The following is a 21,090-nucleotide window of genomic DNA, read 5'->3' as shown; positions in this document are numbered from 1 at the left end:
GAGGAGAGGAGAAGAGAGGAGAGGAGAGGAGAGGAGAGGAGAGGAGAGGAGAGGAGAGGAGAGGAGAGGAGAGGAGAGGAGAGGAGAGGAGAGGAGAGGAGAGGAGAGGGAGGGAGAGAAAGAGAGGGAGAGAGAGAGAGAGAGAGAGAGAGAGAGAGAATAGATGGAGAGTCCTTTTTGTAAGCGAGCCAGGCTCCTACCTGGCTGTTGCTAGGTAACTGTTGGGCGGAGCCTTGAGAAAAAAAAAAAAAAAAACCGCTAACAGCAACCGTTCGGGAGAGTGCAGGCTAGCAATTTAACCTAGGGCCTCATACATGCTAGGTAAGTACGCTACCACTGAGCTCCCCGACTCCTGTACTCTCAACTCTTGATTCTGCTTCCCTTATGAATTACCCTTAGCTTTCCAGTTCTTTCTTTGGGAGCCAAGATTTATTAATTACTTCCTTCATCGCTATGACAAGATGCCTAACAAGAGCGACTTAAGGGAAGCAGGGTTTACTGTGCCTGGCAGTTGAGGTGCGGTCCCTCACGGTGGGAAAGTGTGGTTACAAGAGCTTGAGGCAGCGGGTCACATCGCATCCGCAGTCAGGAAACGGCACGGCGGCGAATGCTGATGCTCAGGCCACTTCTTTCTTATTCAGTCCGCGATCAGTGCTTAGAACGGTGCTGCCCACATTTAGGGCGAGTCTTCCCACTTCACTTAACCGAATATAGAAACTCCCCCACAGACTTGCCCTGCGATTTGTTTCCATGGTGATTCTGAATCCCGTCAAGTCTTCAATCAAGAGTAACTGTTACAGAAGGAGAGGAGCATACATTAACCAAACTCAGCCTGGTGTTTATATCCAGAGATCAATGGCTCCTACCTCTCAGGTCAGCCTTCTTCCCTCCCTTCTGTCCAATGTCCCTTCCTTCCTTCATCTCTTCCTCCCTGTTTTCCCTTCTTTGACTGCTTAACTGTATGCTTACTGTGAGAAATAGGCACAACACTGCATTAATCACGAAGGGATCCAAAGACATGAGTTTGTCATTCTGAGGCTTAACCCAAGACCTTTAGGATTTTACATCCTCTTGGGTTGCCCCTAAGGGACAAAGGCTTTGTCCAAGTTACGTTATTTCCACTCTGTAACTCTTAATTTTCCCCCTGTGTACTCCAGGGACCTGAAAACAAAGTAGAGGGGTTGCCGATATATTTCTAGAGAATCTCTGTGATTTTCATTTCTTGACCCAGAAAGTGAAATCAGGAGGGACCTTCGAGGATATTCGTCTCCTCTCTTAGGAGTAAAGAAACAGAAGCCCTGGACCTGATTAACCCGACCAGAGACAGGTGCCTTAGCAGGCCTCTTCTTAGGCCTTAATTAGATGTACAAATGGTCACTGCATGCATTCCCTTGCCTAATGGCCTGTGTCTGGACACCTAAACCAGATTAAAGTCTCCCTGGGGAGCTTCCTGCTGCTGATGGAAACGCTGGGCTTCCCTCTCCGTCCTTCTCCCTCGGATGCCCTAGAACAGGGCCTGACAGTCTTTGGGGAGGATTTTTTGACAGCCGCCTCAAGGGCACACCACCACTCAGGTTAATTACACGGAGAGCATGAGAGCGCTGCGGTAAGATCCGGGAGCAGATGCGAGGCTTTGGGTCTTTAAAGAGGCTGCTCCTTCCCAGTGTGTTGCGGGCTGAGAAGGAATGCATTTGCATATCCAAAGCACAGAGGAGCACTGTGAAGGTTTATAAGGCACGAAATTCACCTTCCTTAGCGGTTGTTCCGTTCTGATGGACTTAATTACTGACTCCCGCAGTTCTGCTCCTCTTTGCCTCCCCAAGACCCCTCCCCCAAATTCTAAAAGTTAGGACCTGCTTGCTTCAAGCTCGGTACAGCGCTCATTCCAGGGGCCGTCGTGAGGCCCCGCCTCGTGTCTTCATCTCTCTGTTTGGGCTTCCTAGCTGGAATTACTTCACAGTCCTCCCTCTCAAATCTGGCACTTTTTTTTTTTTTTTTTTTTTCTGGGACGACGTCGCACGTCTTTTGCCGAAAGCATCCCCCTCGACACCTTGCTCCAAATTTCTTCTGGTAAAATGTCACTTCTTTTCATCCTCCAGTATTGCCACTCTCCTTTTTTTTTTTTTTTTTTATAAAGTCCTTTCATTCATTTCTTCACTTGAAGAAAACTCAAGGGCTACACAATGGGTGAAGGCATCCAGACTGTTGGTCAGAGACACTTCATAAAATTCAAGGTCTAGTGAAGGAGGCAGGGCAGAAAGAAAAGAGGAGGAGACTAAAGACTTCAACCGATGAAGGATCTTCAACAAGCCAGAGAAAGAGGACAGAGGGGACCAGTTCAAGAGTGGTCTGGGAAAGGCGGCATGGACCCCCAAAGGAGGAAAGCAGACAGAAGCAAGCTGCTGCCTGACTCTTCCTGGGGAGATGTGAACAAACCTGTAGTCACCTAAAACAGGGCAAAGACCAAAAGAGCGAGGTTTACTTACAGGACCGTGAGGGGATTGCTATGGATCTGCATTAACCAAAGGCCTCAATCCACAGTGGCTGCTTGACTTCTCCAAAGCTGACTAGATGGAGCCCTCCCTTCCCCTAGCCTTCTACTTCCTACCTGGTCTAGTCCCTCTAGGCAGCAAGTGCAGCTGGGACAGGGTGTAGGAAGGAGTGGCTGAACAAGTACTCAGGCTGTACGGAGGCTGGCACGGATGGCGGTGGTTAGCACGGATGGCGGTGGTATGAGAGGGGATCAACATGGAGGGGTTAGAGAAAAAGAGGATAGGTGACTGGGGCCCTGCAGGTCACAACAAAAGTCTGGATGTTTGTTCTGAGAACAAGGGAAAACACCCAAAAGATTCCCACTGGGATGCCGTGATATACGAGTCTGTGGAAGACGCTTTCTCTGGAGAATAAAGGCCCTTCAGGTAGGTAAGTGTCCACAGGAAGACTTGGAGGGACGTTAACAAAGAAGTCTGGGGAAGAGATGATAGGGACTGGGCTAGATGGCCAGATTGGAAGGCTGGGGTGACGTACGTACTTAATGTTTTCTTCTCCTCAGAGCATGATCTCACAGGCTGATATAAAGCCAAGTTATCAAGGAAGAGGTCTGTTCGGGCTCATGGTTCTGGCACAGGTTCTGGGGGCTGCATCTAATGATGCCCTCTGATTGCTAGAGTACTGAGGTGACAGAGAATAGAGAGCCCTGTAGGCTATGCTCAGGGTGGGCAGAATTCCTCCTTGGTGACAGGCAAGGGACCAAGAGAAACTCAGACCAAATAGCTTTTACAGTAGACCTGCCCTCCTGTAACCTGTTAGCCCATTAATCTCCTGCATGGGTGAATCCACTCAGGGGGGGAAGCCCTATTCACCTCCTAACAGTCCTGTACCTCTTGACATCTCATAATGGGCACTGAATGGGAGACTGGAGCACCACTGTTCCACTCCAGCACGTCTGACCCCGTGCCTGGATCCTGCAGCGGCAGACCCTCGCTGCAGACCGCTGTCCTCCAAGCACATAGCTCTCCCAGGGGTGAGAGGTACGGAATTGATTTCAGAATTTGAGGTGGCGTGCTGAACTTTCTTACGGATTGTTCTTAATCCTAACAATTGGTAGGTATTTACAGGATTGCAAATCAGAAGAGAAAAATGATGGCTTTCTCATGGCTATTCAGGGAAAACGAAGACATACGAAGACAAGTAACGTGTTTAAGCATAGAGAGAATACCGGGGCCTAAACTAGATCACAGATATCTGGGTTCCTGCTGCTAACTGCGTATGCTGCTCTGTCGATGATACAACAGGTGTGAGCCACCAGTGTTTGATAGGATTTTATCCATTATTTCTACAAGAAATGTCCTAGTTTGTTTCTGGTGTGAGTTCAAAATGTAACATTAGAAGTCGTTGGCCAATTACAATGTCCCCGAAGACCACAAGGGGGCGGATAACAGGCCATGACTCCTCACCTGGGTCCTTCCCCATCTCCAGAGCTTCTCTCCGGGTCCCTTTTTTCTACATTTTTTGTTTCATTTTACATTTCTACATTTCCATTTATTAACTTCTTTTTTTTTTTTTATCGGTTCACCCACATCCACATTTGACCTGGCCATAGCATAGAACGGTGTTTCTCAACCTTCCTAATGCTGTGACCCTTTAACACAGTTCCTCACATTGTGGTGACCCCCCAACTATAAAAGTATTCTCGTTACTACTTCATAACTGAATTTTGCTACTCTTATAAACCTTAATGTAAATATTTTTAGAGATAGAGGTTTGTCAAAAGGGGTCATGACCCCACAGGTTGAGAAGCTCAGACACAGACTAAAGCTTATTTTAAATTATTTGCTCCTGGCTTTGAGCTCAACTCCCTTTTGCTGTTTGAGATGAGGCATCGCTGTGTATATCTGACTGGTCTGGAACTCACTAAGGAAGCCAGGCACGTCTTGAACCATAGAAACCTGCCTGCTGCTGCCTGCTGGGATTAAAGCCTTGGGCTGGCTTTGAGCTCAGCTCTTAACGGATATAAACAAGGGACCGACCAAGGGACCGACCGGTATGTTGAGGAATTTCAAGAGCAAAGGAGGATTTAGGAGACCCGGGACCTGCACCCTGTAACCGCTCTGACCTCTTCTAAGCACCACCCAATGCGTGGGATTCTATGCACCACCCAATGCGTGAGATTCTATGCACCACCCAATGCGTGGGATTCTAAGCACCGCCCAATGCGTGGGATTCTATGCACCGCCCAATGCGTGGGATTCTATGGCTCTTGGGGAGAAGGTGACTCCTTCTTTTTTTATTTTATTTTATTTTTTATTAGGTATTTTCCTCATTTACATTTCCAATGCTATCCAAAACGTCCCCAACACACTCCCCCCCTCACTCCCCTACCCACCCATTCCCACTTCTTGGCCCTGGCGTTCCCCTGTACTGGGGCATATAAAGTTTGCAAGTCCAATGGGCCTCTCTTTCCAGTGATGGCCGACTAGGCCATCTTTTGATACATATGCAGCTAGAGACAAGAGCTCCGGGGTACTGGTTAGTTCATATTGTTGTTCCACCTATAGGGTTGCAGATCCCTTTAGCTCCTTGGGTACTTTCTCTAGCTCCTCCATTGGGGGCCCTGTGATCCAACCAATAGCTGACTGTGAGCATCCACTTCTGTGTTTGCTAGGCCCCGGCATTGTCTCACAAGAGACAGCTATATCTGGGTCCTTTCAGCAAAATCTTGCTAGTGTATGCAATGGTGTCAGCGTTTGGAAGCTGATTATGGGATGGATCCCTGGATATGGCAGTCTTTAGATGGTCCATCCTTTCGTCACAGCTCCAAACTTTATCTCTGTAACTCCTTCCATGGGTGTTTTGTTCCCAATTCTAAGAAGGGGTTCCCAATTCTAAGAAGGGGCGACTCCTTTCTGACTCCAGCATTTCATATTTCTCCCTGTCAGAAGGGTCTGCTTAGTGCTCAAGACCTTGAAAGATAAGAAGGAATTTGACATCCAAAAGCAATAGGAAGAATAGTGGTTATACAAGAATATTTAATCTGATAAAAACACGAATGTAGAGGAAACTTGCTTAATTGAATGAATAATGTATAAAACATTATTATTATTATTACTATTATTATTATTGTGGGCAAGCTCAGATTTGTTTTGTCCAAAGAAAAATCCTTGGGGGAAGCTACTAGGGGCAGCTAGAAGCAGCAGGCTCAGACGTAAGGAGGGTAACGGTGGGTGTTGTAACGCTGCTGCTCTCTGCAGCAAATAGAACTGCTCACATCTGCACTTGATGGAGCCACTCAGGCTAATTCGGGAAGGAATGGTTCCATTCATCATGAATGTAAATTATCCTAATAGAGCAGTTAAGAGCAGAAATGCTTTCTAGGTAGCTTACAGGAAGGGACCTCCCACTCCTGGATGCAGTAATAGGAAACCGCTGGCTCTCAGCTCCATTTGGGAAAGAGTGTTAGCGCCCGCCCCGTCTGATCACTTCCTTGGTCCTCAGCCCTGGCTTCCAGGAAACCAGCCCCTTAGCCTTCAGCTTGATAGTATTTGAGTTTTCATTTTATTCTTCTGTAGGCTTCAGGGAAAAAAAAAGGTAGGCTTATTCTTTCTTAACCCTATGTGTATAACAAGGATACATCTTTCAGAAAATCACCCAAAGCCTTGGGATTTCTGGCACCAGTCTCTATTTTGGGATTACGGAAGTAAGCACCCACAGACCACTAGCCTCCTCTCACTTGCGTAGGCTATTCCACACTTTTCTCAGTACCCTCACCCACTGGTCCACACTCCTCTATTTGTACATAAGTGAAAGTATTATCTCAAAAAGAAAAAAAAATCCTCAAAGAATGATGGACAAACTCCTCTAAGGATTTAGTGAGGAGCTCTGATCATGGGTACACAGGGACTTTGGACCAAGTTTAAGCTGATGAAATAGTATCTTAGTTAGACCTTGAAAGATAAGATAAGGGATTTGACATCCAAAAGCAATAGGGAGAATGGTGGTTATACAAGAATATTTAAGCCGGGTGGTGGTGGTGGTGGCAGCGGCAGCGGCGCACGCCTTTAATCCCAGCACTTGGGAGGCAGAGGCAGGTGGATTTCTGAGTTTGAGACCAGCCTGGTCTACAAAGTGAGTTCCAGGACAGCCAGGGCTATACAGAGAAACCCTGTCTCGAAAAACCAAAGAAGAAGAAGAAGAAGAAGAAGAAGAAGAAGAAGAAGAAGAAGAAGAAGAAGAAGAAAGAAGATTTAATCTGATAACAGCACAAATGCAGAGGAAACTTGCTTAATTGAATAAAATAATATATGAAACATTATTATTTATTATTATTATTATATAGCACTACAGATGAACCCAGAGCTGCATACTAAGCAAACACTCTATTCCTGAGCTTCACCTTTCATCGGAGAGCTTACTGTTTATCTGAGATTGGTTGGCTGGCAGGATGTTTTCCTATACGACATGATCTTTGGTACCTTATGAACAAGGCTGTGTAAGTGAAGGAGAACAGGACAGGTGTCTTGATGAAATGTGACGGAGTTCGGTGTCTGTGAAATGAAAGAGAGACCACCAGCCTCCATATGAACACAACCAGTCCCTCAGGAGCCACCTCAAACTGCATCTCCAGCTAGCATTCCATCACTAGTGGATCCTCATTACAGCGGAGGCTTCTAGAATATGCCTCAGTATGATCATTTCCGCAATGTGGATTTTAGTCACAGAGACTGATAAATTGGAGCTGCTCAGAAGAAATGTGGAGCTTATCAAATAGTGTCATTTGATTATAACTATAGATATTGATAACACAATGTCTGGAGCAAGGGTTCTCTAAATCCATCTCCCACTATCACCCCATATACCGGGTGTTATATCACACAATCAAAATGGTTCAAAGGCTATCTGAAAACCCCCCAAGGTCGGATGGGCCATATAGGAACTGAATGCAAAGCCATAACAAAGTTGATACCTTGATCTCTGGAATTAAAAAGGCCTGTGGCTGAGTGAGCTTCCAGACAGAGTCAGGCTCCAGAAAAGAGTCAGTTTCCTACGGCTACAATTCATCAGTTGTGCAGAGGGCCTGGCATGTACAGGGTGGCCATCATCTTAGCATCTGACACCTCTCTATCCAACTTCTCTCCTCCCCAACCCCAAGTCTAGATTTCTCTGGGCCTCTGGGCCTCACCCAAGCAATGTGTGCTGTTTGTGTGATCAGCAAGTCATTTAGGGAAAAGCCTTTTAATTAAGAGGAGAGCAACACATTATTAAATCAGAGCCGTTTATCACCCTGCCATCTGGCCAGAACTCTTTCTGACCCCCTTCTTTCCTAAGCCTTCACAGGCATAGAAAAACGACAGAGCAGAAACAGGGTGCCTGCCTGGACTTAGAAAGGATCATGTAGCCTTTGCTGGAAGCAAAGTGAGGGTTCTAAGAAGACCTTTTAGTGTCTAACCTTCTCATAGATTGCTCTAATACCTGTAACATGGAGAGATGCTAGTGTCTACCTGGAAGCTCTGTGATGCCTCCCAGAGGTACTTAGGAAACAATTGAAACTGGAGGCTGCAGGTGAGAAGTTTTGCGATTGGTGATGGTGGCAGCAGTGACCACTGTAGTGACACCAGAGTGAGGCCCCTAGACATCTCCTCCCTGTAAGCCCCAGCTGGGCCTCATTTTCCTGGCCCACAGGAACATTCCTCAGTCTCCTCTAACTGTTAGGGCTGCTCGGGAAACCTATGGTCACCTTGTAGGCCACTCCACACAAATCTGGATGCCAGGATGTTAAGGGAAGTGCAGCTAGAATTTTGGGTATGACTAAGCAAAGAGATGAGAGAAACATATAATAGGAAAAGGCTAGGAGACCCAAATTTGTGATACATTTAAATATGTGGCATCCCAGAGAGGGTCTCACTGCATGACATAACAGACAGACACAATGTCCTAAAAGTAAAATCACTATGAAGGAGCCACAAATAAAGGCTCCTATAAGCTTATTGGAGACTCAATTACCATGAACAGCATAGCTGTCAGGGATGTGATTTTTCCAGAATGGTGAGCAGCTCTGGTAAAGAACCGAAGGAAATAACGTGCTAAGAACTTTCAGCCTTATGGACTTAGCATATAATAAAAGCCACAGTGAAAAAGCTCTGCTTACGCGACTGCCGTGATGGCTCAGTGGCTAAAGTACTTTCCATGTGAGTGTGAACATTAGAGTACAGCTCCCCAGAACTCATGTAAGAGCCAGGCAGACATGGTAGCTTGCCTGTAACCCCAGTGCTCAGGAGGCAGAAATAGGGTGTCCTTAGGGCAAACTGGAGTAGCTAGATTAGCCAAGTCAGCAAGCTCAGCTAAAGAATCTTTGATATCTAAAGTAGACTAAATGGCGTCTAAAAAAGACATACACTGTCAGCCTCTAGCCTCGATAGGCACATGCAAACACACAGGCATGTCCACACACACATGCTCACACATGTATGAATACGCATACACACATGCATGCATATCTCAGATACATACATATGAAAGAGCCCTGTTTATATTTGTTTACATTCTTTTTATAACAATTGCATTAATTGTTTTTCTTTGTGATGTATGATGCATGTGTATGGGCACATGCGTGCTGTGGAGGTCAGAGAACAACCTTGTGGGGTCAGTACCTCCCTTCTGCCTTTGTGTGGGGTCCAGGGGTTAAGCACAGGTTGTCAGCCTTGTGCTGTGAGTGCCTGCTCCACTGAGCCATCTCACTCTCCCAGAAATGAAGAAAGTTCCATGGAATAAATCATTTGTAAGATTGTCTCATAGATGGCTAAAAATCTAGGCATCTAGGGTCCCATCCTTTGCCAAGAGTGAGTCCCTCGCACATCATTTGGAACAAAATATCTCCTAGGGAGTGATCCTGTGCTCAGCATGAAAACGTGAATTGAACTCAATTGAATTTAAAAATATAGTATGACATAATCAGGAAGTCTTAAACTTGAAAGGATAATAAATGTATGGTATTTTCACTCATTTTTGTTAAGAGTGACAAAAGTTTTATGTAAAGATAAACACACACATGCACACGTTAATACAAAGAGCAAGTCTCTCTTGCTGTAAAGCTTAAGAGTGACCGTTTAAGCACAACATACCTATGAGCTTTATAGAAGACTTTTTTTGGCTGGCTACTCAACATCCGTGACTCTCTTCTGTCTGGGAACTTCCCTACTATGTCCCTTAAAGTAGAGTTGTGGTCAGCGCCTATCCACCCATAGGCCACTCATCTGGGTAGAGTCCTGCCTCGATTACGAACTTTTACATAAAATGTTGGCGTTGTGAAAGGAATGATGGGCAGGGTCTCCATGTGCTTTTTGTTGCTTTCACAAAGCACCCAATAGTCGGGGTTTTATTGGTTTGTTTTTGCTTTTCTAAGACAGGGTTTCACTGTATACTCCTGGTTGTCCTGGAGCTCACTCTGTAGAACAGGTTGGCCCCAGACTCATAGATCTGCCTGATTCCTGAATGCTGGGATCAAAGGCGTGCACCACCACCACCCAGCTATGGGTTTTATGAAAGTAAAATCAATAGAAGTTTACTTTAAAGCACACCGCCAGCCTTCACTCCCGATGAGGGTCTCTCGGCTACCAGTTTCACCTGCTGGGGCTAAGGGTGCATTGGTTGCTTGTCTTGTTGCTACAACAAAACACCCATCAAAAGTAACTTTAAAAGAAAGGTTTGTTCTGGCTCTCGGTTCCAGGGATCACTGTCTCCTTGAAAGGAAAGGCATGACTGCAAGAAGAGGAGGCGGGAGGTCACACTGCATCCCCGGTCACAGAGAATGGTGGATGCTTAAGCCCAGTCCTAAGTCTCCTTTATACTAATTCCAAGGCCCCAGACCATAAAAATTATATTTCCTATGTTTAGGGTGAGTTCCTGCCTCCACTAACCTAATCAAGATAACCCACACACAGACTTGTCCAGAAATTTGTTTCTGTGATGATTCTAAATCCTATTAAGCTGCCAATCAAGATTAACCATCACAGTGAGAGAGACAAACAGGAAGAGGAGGAGGGTGGTGCTACATAACAGGAGAGGAAGCAAGGGAGCAAACCAAGAAAATAGAACTTGCTTTATATTTTGGTTCCCTGGGCAACCAATCCAATTCTCTGAATACTAATTCCTTCCCAGACAATCCGATACTTTGAATACTAATTCCCTCCCTAAAGAGAAGCCAGATTCCTTTCAAAGGTGGTGCCCCCAATGACCTAGTCACTTCTCTCTAGATTTGAAGGTGCCCCTTCAAAGTTCTACCTTGTTTCAGTACCATTACTTCAAGGACGTGCTCCCAGCAAACAAACCTATGGGGGACAAACTTATTAAAACCACAGCAGGGGGACAGACACAGAGGGGTGGGGAGGGAGTGGGGTGGTGGTAGAGTCACAGGAATGGTACCTAGGGAATCACTGCAGGCTCTGAGGTATTTAGAGACAACCTGTTTCCTGCCTTTCTCGAGGTTACATAAATACAATCTTTCTGTGGTTTCTGCGACACACTGTAGACACCTTCTAGACAATTCCATCTATTTGATCTCAGGCCAACTAAAATTGGTGTGTGTCGTAAGAGTCCGAGAGTAAACCATACATCAGAAACAGGTCTGCACAGTCTAAAGACAGTCACCGTGGGTTATGCTCGCCACATGTCACAACTGGAGCAACGCTAAGTTTCCCCATTTGATGGTATTTACATACGCAGTATAAAGGGGAAGCAGTTGGAGTTGGCAAATTCTCTCTCTTGGCCTACACGGCGCCACCCATCAGTTAACCAGAATAGCTGTGATAGCCATACTCCAAAGGGGCCCCCAGTGACTCTGGCTGCTGGGGAGTTATAGTCTTGCTACCTCCCTTCTTCTGAGAAGGACCGGTTCCTACCACCAATCAAACACTGTAAAACATCCTTTGTCGCAGATGGCTTCTAGGGTCATGAAAGGTATTGTGGCTCCCATCTTGCTCTCTCTTGGATCACTCACCAAAGAGGAAGCTGCTTCGTCTGTTGCTGAAATCTCTTCTACTACCTGCCGGGAGTGCCCTGTGATGGAGGCTGAAGCCCCTGCCAACGGCTAGCACTAGCTTGCCAGGCAGAGGCGTGAGGGTGCCGTTTTGGAAGCAATCCTCTGGCCCTAGCCAATAGGTCTTAGATGAATAAGGCTGCTGCTGATGTCTTAGCATCTCCTGAGAGGCTCTGAACCACTGAAACCATGAGGAATTAAGCATCTACCATGTTCTGAAAGTTTTTGTTATGTTCCAATTGACAAACGATTTAAAAAAAACCAAAGACCTCAGATGAGCCTCCAGATGATCAGCTGGTCACATTCCTCTGCCTACATTTTGAATGCTTGTACCCTTCCATCTGTATTGTATTAGACTCCCTCACCGCTCTGCTTTTTCTGGAACATGCTAGCGATGCCCTTGCATGCTCTACAGGCATGGGCCTCTTTCGTGGACCACTCTTCTTCCATCTATTCAAATGACTTGCTGCCCTCACCTTTTCCATCTCTTGGTTCAAATTACATCTTAACAAAGCCTGCCTGATTGTCTCTCTTCTAACTGGGACGCTATCTGTCTCCCTTACCTGGAAACTCCACCCGCTCCGACTCCACCTGCTCCCTTTTCTTTCCATGATTTTCTTTCCATGACCTTTCACCACCCCCCTTAATATGCTTTATATTTCAGTTCATAGACAAAGTTCCTTTTTTGTTGTTGTTGTTGTTGTTTTTGTTTGTTTGTTTGTTTTTGGTTTTTTGGGTTTTTTCAAGACAGGGTTTCTCTGTGTAGCCCTGGCTGTCCTGGAACTCACTTTGTAAACCAGACTGGCCACGAACTCAGAAATCCGCCTGCCTCTACTTCCCAAGTGCTGGGATTAAAGGCGTGCGCCACCACCGCCCGGCTATAGACAAAGGTCTTAAACGTTCTCTTCATTGCTTTCTTAGGGTCCAGAACAGCACCCAGCATAGGAAACTCCCGATAACTATTTTCAGAATGAAGGGTAATAAACTAGTCTAGTTAGCCTACACCATTGAAAACCTTACTGTTTTCCTTGTAGAAGTACTAGAAACTCTGACTCAGCGTGGAATAAGCTGTTACCTGGAATGATCCAGTGCTGGTTTTCCTGCATCTTTCTCTGCCCTAATCAATCCCTTCTTAGCTGTAAGGGATGGGAATGACTCTGGCTGACCCAGACAAAGTGGGTATTCATCAAAGGCTTCAGTGGACTCTAGGGAAAACTATAAAGCACAAAGTGCCTGTGGGCATTCAGGAAGCTAAACTCCAACAGACTGGAAGTCTAAAGCTTCTCTCTGGCTCTGGGCTTAGGATCTCCCTCCTGCCGCTCACTTCCTCTTTCCTCTGCTCCAGTCGGCTCCCTAAAGTAGATTGCTTTCTCCACACTCTCAGTTCACGCATGCTCACATCTGCTTGGGGACCACTTCGGTTTTTCAATCTTGCTGGTCCAGTCTTTTCTTTCCCAGTTCCAAGAAGACTGATTGTACTAGCCAGGCATCCTTGTCTGGCGATCAGTCACAAATCTGCATTAGTTGGCTGGACCTCCCACAGATGCTCACAATTTGAGGTTACCGTCCATTCCGGTGGGGAAGGCACAGGAGCAGGAGCCCGAGGAGGCTAATCACAACATATCTACTCCACAGCCAAGAAGCCGGGAGTGAGGAGTACTTGTGCTCACCTCCCTTGCTCCTTCTCATACGATCCTGCGTAGGGATGATGCTACCCACAGTGGGTGGGGTTTCCACATCAGTTAACTTAATCGAGATCATTCTCTATGGTCTTTCCAAGAGGCTCATCTCCAAGGTGATTCTAGATCTCATAAAGTCAGTAAATAAGATAAACCTCACACTTTGCTTCTACTCCGTCTGTGTGCATCTGTCTTCATCCTCACAAGCCATTCCTCCTATCTCTGGCCTGACTCTAATGACCCCTTCTTCATTATCTTTAATTATCTGACAAGACCCTATTTCCAAACAAGCCATTGGACTTTGCCTGTTTCTGGATGGACACACATAATTTAGCCCTTGACAATCACATTGAAATAATTAGCAGATTTATTTATTTACCTTCAAGTAGCAATGAATGCTTGAAGTAATTAATGATACTTGACTGGCACCAATGTTGCTTCCTAAGTAAATATGTACTTTTTCTTGAAAAATAGAATCATATTATATACTTTTCTTTTAATAATACATTGTAAAATTTTTCCATGACAAGAAAGTTCTTTTTATTTTTAATGGCCGTTTAATAGTATAACTTACTCAAGAAATCTTGCCTTAAATTGCTAGACTTACTTTTGGTTAGCATCAGTGTACATAATGCTAAAATAAATATCTTTATGCTTGAATGTATCTGCACATTGTTAACTAGCTCCTTAAGAAAGATTCCTGCAAGTATGAGTGAAGGATATGAGTTTTGTCTGGTGGTAGTGGCGCACAACTTTAATCTTAACAAATGGGGCAGGCAGATCTCTTAGTTTACAGAGGGAGTTCCAGGATAGCCAGGGCTACACAGAAAAATTGTGTCTTGAACCCCCTCGTCCCCCCCCAAAAGAATACGACTTTTAAGCCAGGTATGATGATGCACATCTTTAATCTCAGCATTCAGGAGGCAGAGGCAGGCAGATCTCTCTGAGTTAGAGGCCAGCCTGGTCTTCATAGTGAGTAGCAGGATAGCTAGGGCTATGGGAAGAGACCATCTCTCAAACAAACAAACAAACAAACAAACAAGGTAAAGGAATGTGACTTAAAAAAAAAAAGATATTTTAACTGTCATACCAGAAGACACACCAGAAGAGGTCATTAGACCTCATTACAGGTGGTTGTGAGCCACCATGTTGTTGTTGGGATTTGAACTCAGCACCTCTGGAAGAGCAGTCAGTGCTCTTAACTGCTGAGCCATCTCTCTAGCCCCACAAATGTGACTTTTAAAACAACCTAATCAAGCTGATTTCTAGGATGTTAGTTGAGAATGCCTCACATCCTTTTTGTCAGTACCCAGTAAAGGATTTTTAAAAAAAGACTGATTTATTTTATATATGTAAGTACACTGTCTCTGTCTTCAGACACACCAGAAGAGGGTGTTGGATCTCATTACAGATGGTTGTGAGCTACCATGTGGTTGCTGGGATTTGAACTCAGGACCTCTGGAAGAGCAGTCAGTGCTCTTAACCCCTGAGCCATCTCTCCAGCCTAGAAAGCATTTTTTATTAGCCTAAGATGAAGCAATTGAAAAATAGCTTCTGGTGTTTTTAATTTCTTTTGGAAAATGTTTGAATTTTTCTACAAATTTATTAGTCATCACATTTCTTTTGGGGGAAATTGTTTCTTTGGTTAATTATTTTAATTTTCCTATAAAATTTTTATCTAATCAATTTGTATTAATTCTCTAGTTTATGGATATATGCTGTACCTGCTTATTTAATGGTGAAATTGTCGACTCTAACTGGAATTATCTTGTTCAACACTGACTAAACAGAATCAGGACAGGAAGGTCCTTAAGCATGGTTTCCTTTTCTCATTTTTATTAGGCTTATTTATTTTTATCTTATCTGAGTGTCTCACCCACATGTGTACCACGTACATACAGTGCCCAAACAGGCCAGAAGATGACGTTATTCCCCTAGAACTGGAGTTACAGAGAACTGTGAGCCACCATGTGGCCGCTAACAGATGAACCCAGGTCCACCACGAGAGCAGCAAGAGCTACTAACCTCTGAGTCATCTCTCCAGTCCTGTCATGAGTGGTTTTCTTCACTACTGGAATGGTCCCAACATCACCCATCTAACTTCAGCTTACAGCATGAGTCACAAGGACAGCTAGCCAGATATTCAAAAATGCCTTACTGTCTCAGGGAAATGACGTCAACTCCTGGGGTCAGCCCCTACACATAATTAATGTCCTCCTCTCAAAACAACTGAGGAACTCTGTCTTTAGGAAACCATGGCCGGAGAGATGGCTCAGAGGTTAAGAGCACTGCCTGCTTGTCCAGAGGTCCTGAGTTCAATTCCCACCAACCACATGGTGGCTCATAACAATCTGTAATGGGATTGGATGCCCTCTTCTGGTGTGACTGAAGACAGTGACAGGATGCTCATATAGATAAAATCTTTAAAGGAAGAAAGGAAAAAACTATGGCTTCCCTTTATCTCCAAGGGCTTCCCTAGAGACCTCACCATGATTGTCCAAACCTCATCTTTCTGTAATTTGCTCCCAGGATTGTCAGAGACCATCCCGTGAGAAAGTGATCCCTTCTCAAATCTCTTTAACAAATCAAATGGCCTTGTGCTAAGAGCTGGTTGCCACCCCCCTTCCTCCTTATTCCCTTCCTAATACCTAAGGCTGTAAAGTTGAATAAAAGTCCCCTCTTCCTTATCTCTTCCTGAGTTCCCATGACATCCAAGGACATGAGCTATGCCTGAGCCCAGCCTGACACCCAAGGCTGTCAAGGAGGATCTATGTTCCAGAGATAAGATGCAGAGTGCCCGCAAGTTTGGCTCCTGACCTCAGCCCCCATGTCAGCAGATGCCCACTTCTTTGTTCTTTGTATAATTCTCCCTCGACCCCTCCCATATTCTCCGCGATGTATGCTTTAAAAAGAAGGCACCTCAGCCTAATAAATGAGACCTTGATAGGTACAATTCTACTTGGTCTCCGCCTCTCTTTCTTTTCCTCCCATTTCCTTCCAGGTTCGCGGTCCCCCTCGCACCCACGAATAACTGAATCCCGCGGGACGGGATAAGTGGCGCCCGACGTGAGGGCGAGGTCCGGATGGTAATTCCTAATCGGTGGAGGTTCCAGAGAAGTTCGTCGCGACCCCAACAATTCAGAAGCAGTGAAGGACCCTTTCCGCTGCTCACGGAAGAGCGAGAAGTCCTTGGTGAGTGAGTCATCTCCACTTCAGGTTATGGGAAATAAGCTATCTAAAGAGGCAGCCTTCATCAAAGGCTTAAAGATAGCTCTCAGGGAAAGAGGAGTACGAGTAAAAAAGAAAAATTAGATTAGACTTTTTATTTTCATAGACCAGGTATGTCCATGGTTTATTATAGATAAAGCAGAGATACATTGTAAAAAATGGTGAAAGATAGGTAGAGACTTAAATGATAAACTAGCTAATAAGGGTCCCGATGCGGTCCCTACAACTGTCTTTTCTTATTGAAGAGTAACTATCAAAGCAACCACTGTGCCTCCTCTCCCTTCTCTGGATGTATTCCCAGAAGAAGGAGATAAGGAAGTAGACTCTAAACATGAGAGAGAGAAAATAAGTTTTAGAAAAGCAGTTATCCCCTGTTTGAGACCTTTTAGCAAAAAAGAGAAAAAAATGAAAATAAGCTATTTCAGAGCTCTCCTGGAAACAGAAGGAAAACGGGAGACGTCCTGCTTCCTCTCTATCTCCTATGGAGATATTCTTAGCTCTGATTAAGATATCTGTGTCCCTTTGAGACACCAAGTTCTATTCCCTGTCTGTCTATTGTCTGTTTTTGGTGCACCAAATTGTCCATATATTTGTCAATTCATGTTTGTTTTTGTTTTGTTGTTTGAATGATTGTTGTTCTGTGTTTCATGTTAAAAAATATAAATGGTTAAAACTTTATCTGCTGGCTGTACATACTTTAATTTAGTTTAACTTGTTTAAAAAGCAGTCTCAATTTGCATAGCACAAACTGATAAGTTAGCTGCACTGTGGCTAAGAGCCAAGTACAGCTAAAAAAGCCCTGCTAAGGGCCAATTACAAGCTCTTAAAGGGGCAGGCAGCCTTTTGCTTGTAACAGAAAGTTAGCTTAAAATTGAGAACTCAGGGTTGGAGTCATTCTAAACAGTACTAACCCCCCCAAAAAAAACCAGGTCTTTAAAGATACTTCAAAATAGAGATAATCTTTGGGCCAAGACTCTGACAGAGTGTTCAGATTGAGAAAATGTTTGCATTTAGGTTGATGCTGAGCTCAAAGGAGAGCAGACTCAGCGCGGCTTGTGTGGCACTTCTTAGAGCCTTGTTACAGACCTAGCCAGATGTTGTTCTAAATAAAGTTTAAATTCAACGTTTATAAAAGGTCAATCAAGCTGTAGAATTTATCAATACATTTCGATCTGACTTGCCTACTTTATATAAAGTTATAGTGTACAGAGTTTGCTTATATATATGTGTCTTTTCCTTGTTCCAAACAGCCATTAATTTAGTTATTGCAAAATATTGATGTTTGATCTATTACATACCATCATATTAAGTAAAATTAATAGTCATTATCTTAAAATAAGTTAAACAATGTTTTTATGCATGCTCCTATATCTTCTATAAATTCATGCATGCATGCATCCCATTTACTGTGTTTAAAAAATAGCCTTTATATGAGAGAAAAGTATATGTGAATTAAATCACATACATATCCTATTTCAGCACAGATAATTAAATTGTGTGCTAAAGATGGTGTTTAAAAATGTTGAACAATCAAACTTTAAGTTGTATATTAATAGTCATATTATATCCCAGAGCTTGCAATTGCTTATGCGACTTATAAGAAAAAAAACTGTTCCTTTAAGAAGACTGTTTTTAGACAGTTAAGAAATTGTCTTGGGTTGCCTAGAAAAGCCCCCCAAGATTTGCTTTTATGTTGTAAAGGTTTACATAAAGCTTTAACTGTTAAAGATTACAGATAGCTCCTAAAAAAATACAAACTCAAGATCCTTATAATTATTTGGGTTTTAGACTTACTGATCAAGCTGCTTTTCTCTAGAAGATAGTTATTCTCAAAGCAAACTTAAGGACTTTCTCTTATTTCTGATTATTAAATAAATAAATTATACACATGTGACTATAATAACTTTTCAAAAATTCTAGTTACAATCTCTCTTCAAGAGAAACAATTGAAAGTTTAATTAGTCACTGTCCATGTTATATTAAAACCAACTATAACAGTCCAGTATTTAAGTGGTTTTGTCAACAATTTTATAATTCTCAAAGACAAGGTATTATATAACTTTAAAAACTCTATCTTCTTTAAACAAAAAGGGGAGAAATTATACCCCCATACACATTATTTATACCCCCATACACATTATTTATACCCCCATACACATTATTTATACCCCCATACACATTATTTAAATCATACTTTTATTTTTAAGAATTTAAAAATTCAGATGTCTAAGAACTTAATAAATGCCTCATAGTATCTTAAAACTAGACATAATCATGTCTAGGTGAGATGATAAGGATACACTCATTGACACATGGCATAAGCCTGAACAGAAGGTTATTATGGGGAAAAGAGGGCGGTGTTTCTGTTTTATCCACAGAATACTGCAGAAGCATGCTAGCTTCCAGAATGATTCCTGTAACAGACTGACCTGTGAGTTCATGAGTGCCCTGGCAGTGATGACAAAAAAGCTGTGTTAAGTGCACAAAAAAAAGAGGAATCAGAGAGAGCAGCCACTTACAAACAAGATGAAGAAACTTCCTATCTTCGCCATGGGCTACAGCAAGGAGAGCCAACCTGGTGTCAATTTGAGGACAACTATAAATGAGGACTTGTGAGGCAAAGAGACTGCTACAGTGTATTTAACAAGATTTCATCAGAGACACTGTTTTTGGCCATTCAGGCCAACTCCCCTATAGCTGTGAAAGCTTTTGTACCTTACATATATGCTATATTGTTAGATAATTTTAAGAGTTAAGATCACCAATCTTGACAAGTCTTTTCATATTCATTGTAATTGTTGTCAATTAACTAATTATGTAGATCCTAATTTAGATAAGAAATTTGCTGTTATGATTTTGTTAAAGAGACTTACATATGTTTTGCTGCCTGTTAGAATTAGGATATGATCCTTAGTTTAAAAATCTGGGAATGCAAACTTAAAAAAGGTCAAATGAGCAATTTTAAGATTTACTGCTTTAATTGCAATTTTAACTTCAATATCTACCACAGCTTTAGATCAACAGCTGCATACTGATCGTTTTGTTAATGATATGCATAAGAATATTAGCAACTTATTGTAGATAAAACATTGGAGACAAAGGTTATTGTCTTAAAAGTAGTGGTCTCAACAATAAGACAAGATATAACAAATATTAAAGTTACAAAGACAAAAATTTCAGATATTAGAAGAGTGTTGTTTTTACTCTGACAAGACTGGCTTAGTTCAAGATAGTATAGATAAAGTTAGAGCTAGTTTAAAAGAGAGAAAACGTAACAGAGAGAAACAAGAATATTGGTATAAAAATTGGTTTTCTACTTCTCCCTGGGTCACTACCTTGCTTCCCACACTTTTGGGACCTTTCTTGGGTATTTTGCTGCTTTTGTCTTTTGGCCCCTGGGCCTTTAAAAAACTAACCAGTTTTGTTAAGTCACAGATTGAAGCTGCTCTAAGTAAGCCAGTTGCAGTCCACTACCATCAGCTGGATATCCAGGACTCAGACGAAGAAGATCCTCCTCCCACCGAGACAGAAACAGCGACTCGTCTCCAATTTTCCACCCTTGCTGCTAATGCAAAGTCCCCTTGGTTCCTTAGGTTTTGGAGACAATAGGGACAAAGAAGGGTGACCTCCAGCTCCTATTATAGCTTAAGAGCCACAAATTGTGGCGTTACAATTGACATAATTCTTGTAGAGGCCTTACTGAGTCTGAGGTTGATAATTCTCCTATGAGAACTGCACAAAATTCAGAATTGTGCATGCTGGTTCGTTAAAAATGCGAATCTGGTATGGGCCCAGCATGGGTGCAAACTAAGTATTGCAGGGGAAGGTCCATATAGACCATTTCTGAGTTCCCTGAGAGACAAACCCGGTTTGGAAAGAGGTTGGTATCTGATTTCAGTTACAATTAACAAATTTTCTAAGGCTCTGCCTCGCCTCCCCAAAAGATACCAAGAGCCACAAGTGTGGGTCTGTGACAGCACCCACGGGAGGAATCGGGTCAATGTCCCCCCAGCCATGGTAATGCCCGATCATCTAAAGATGAAGAGATTATTTGATCACCTCAGTTAAGTGTGGCCTTATTAAATTTAATTCAGAAGGGGGAGATGTCAGAGACCATCCCGTGAGAAAGTGATCCCTTCTCAAATCTCTTTAACAAATCAAATGGCCTTGTGCTAAGAGCTGGTTGCCACCCCCCTTCCTCCTTATTCCCTTCCTAATACCTAAGGCTGTAAAGTTGAATAAAAGTCCCCTCTTCCTTATCTCTTCCTGAGTTCCCATGACATCCAAGGACATGAGCTATGCCTGAGCCCAGCCTGACACCCAAGGCTGTCAAGGAGGATCTATGTTCCAGAGATAAGATGCAGAGTGCCCTCAAGTTTGGCTCCTGACCTCAGCCCCCATGTCAGCAGATGCCCACTTCTTTGTTCTTTGTATAATTCTCCCTCGACCCCTCCCATATTCTCCGCGATGTATGCTTTAAAAAGAAGGCACCTCAGCCTAATAAATGAGACCTTGATAGGTACAATTCTACTTGGTCTCCGCCTCTCTTTCTTTTCCTCCCATTTCCTTCCAGATTCGCGGTCCCCCTCGCACCCACGAATAACTGAATCCCGCGGGACGGGATACAGGATAGATTTCTCTTTGGAGAGCTCA

General features: G+C 43.5%; 1 long non-coding RNA gene across 2 annotated transcripts; it reads left to right on the top strand.

Moving 5' to 3' along the window:
- The first annotated feature begins 245 nt into the window (after positions 1-245).
- Positions 246-20,719, top strand: LOC147006061 (uncharacterized). 2 transcript variants are annotated; one of them, XR_015047197.1, is made up of 4 exons: positions 246-321; positions 729-873; positions 16,211-16,401; positions 18,816-20,719. It is a non-coding gene; the product is annotated as an uncharacterized LOC147006061 (long non-coding RNA). The 2 variants fall into 2 exon arrangements; XR_015047196.1 differs by having other exon boundaries at positions 16,211-16,425.
- Positions 20,720-21,090: the final 371 nt, after the last annotated feature.

This window comes from Mus caroli, unplaced genomic scaffold (genome assembly GCF_978045245.1).
Source record: "Mus caroli unplaced genomic scaffold, Mus_caroli_1 scaffold_1, whole genome shotgun sequence".
Taxonomy (NCBI): Eukaryota; Metazoa; Chordata; class Mammalia; order Rodentia; family Muridae; genus Mus; species Mus caroli.
The sequence above is the reverse complement of the archived record's forward strand: the minus strand, read 5'-3'. Positions and strand labels throughout refer to the sequence as shown.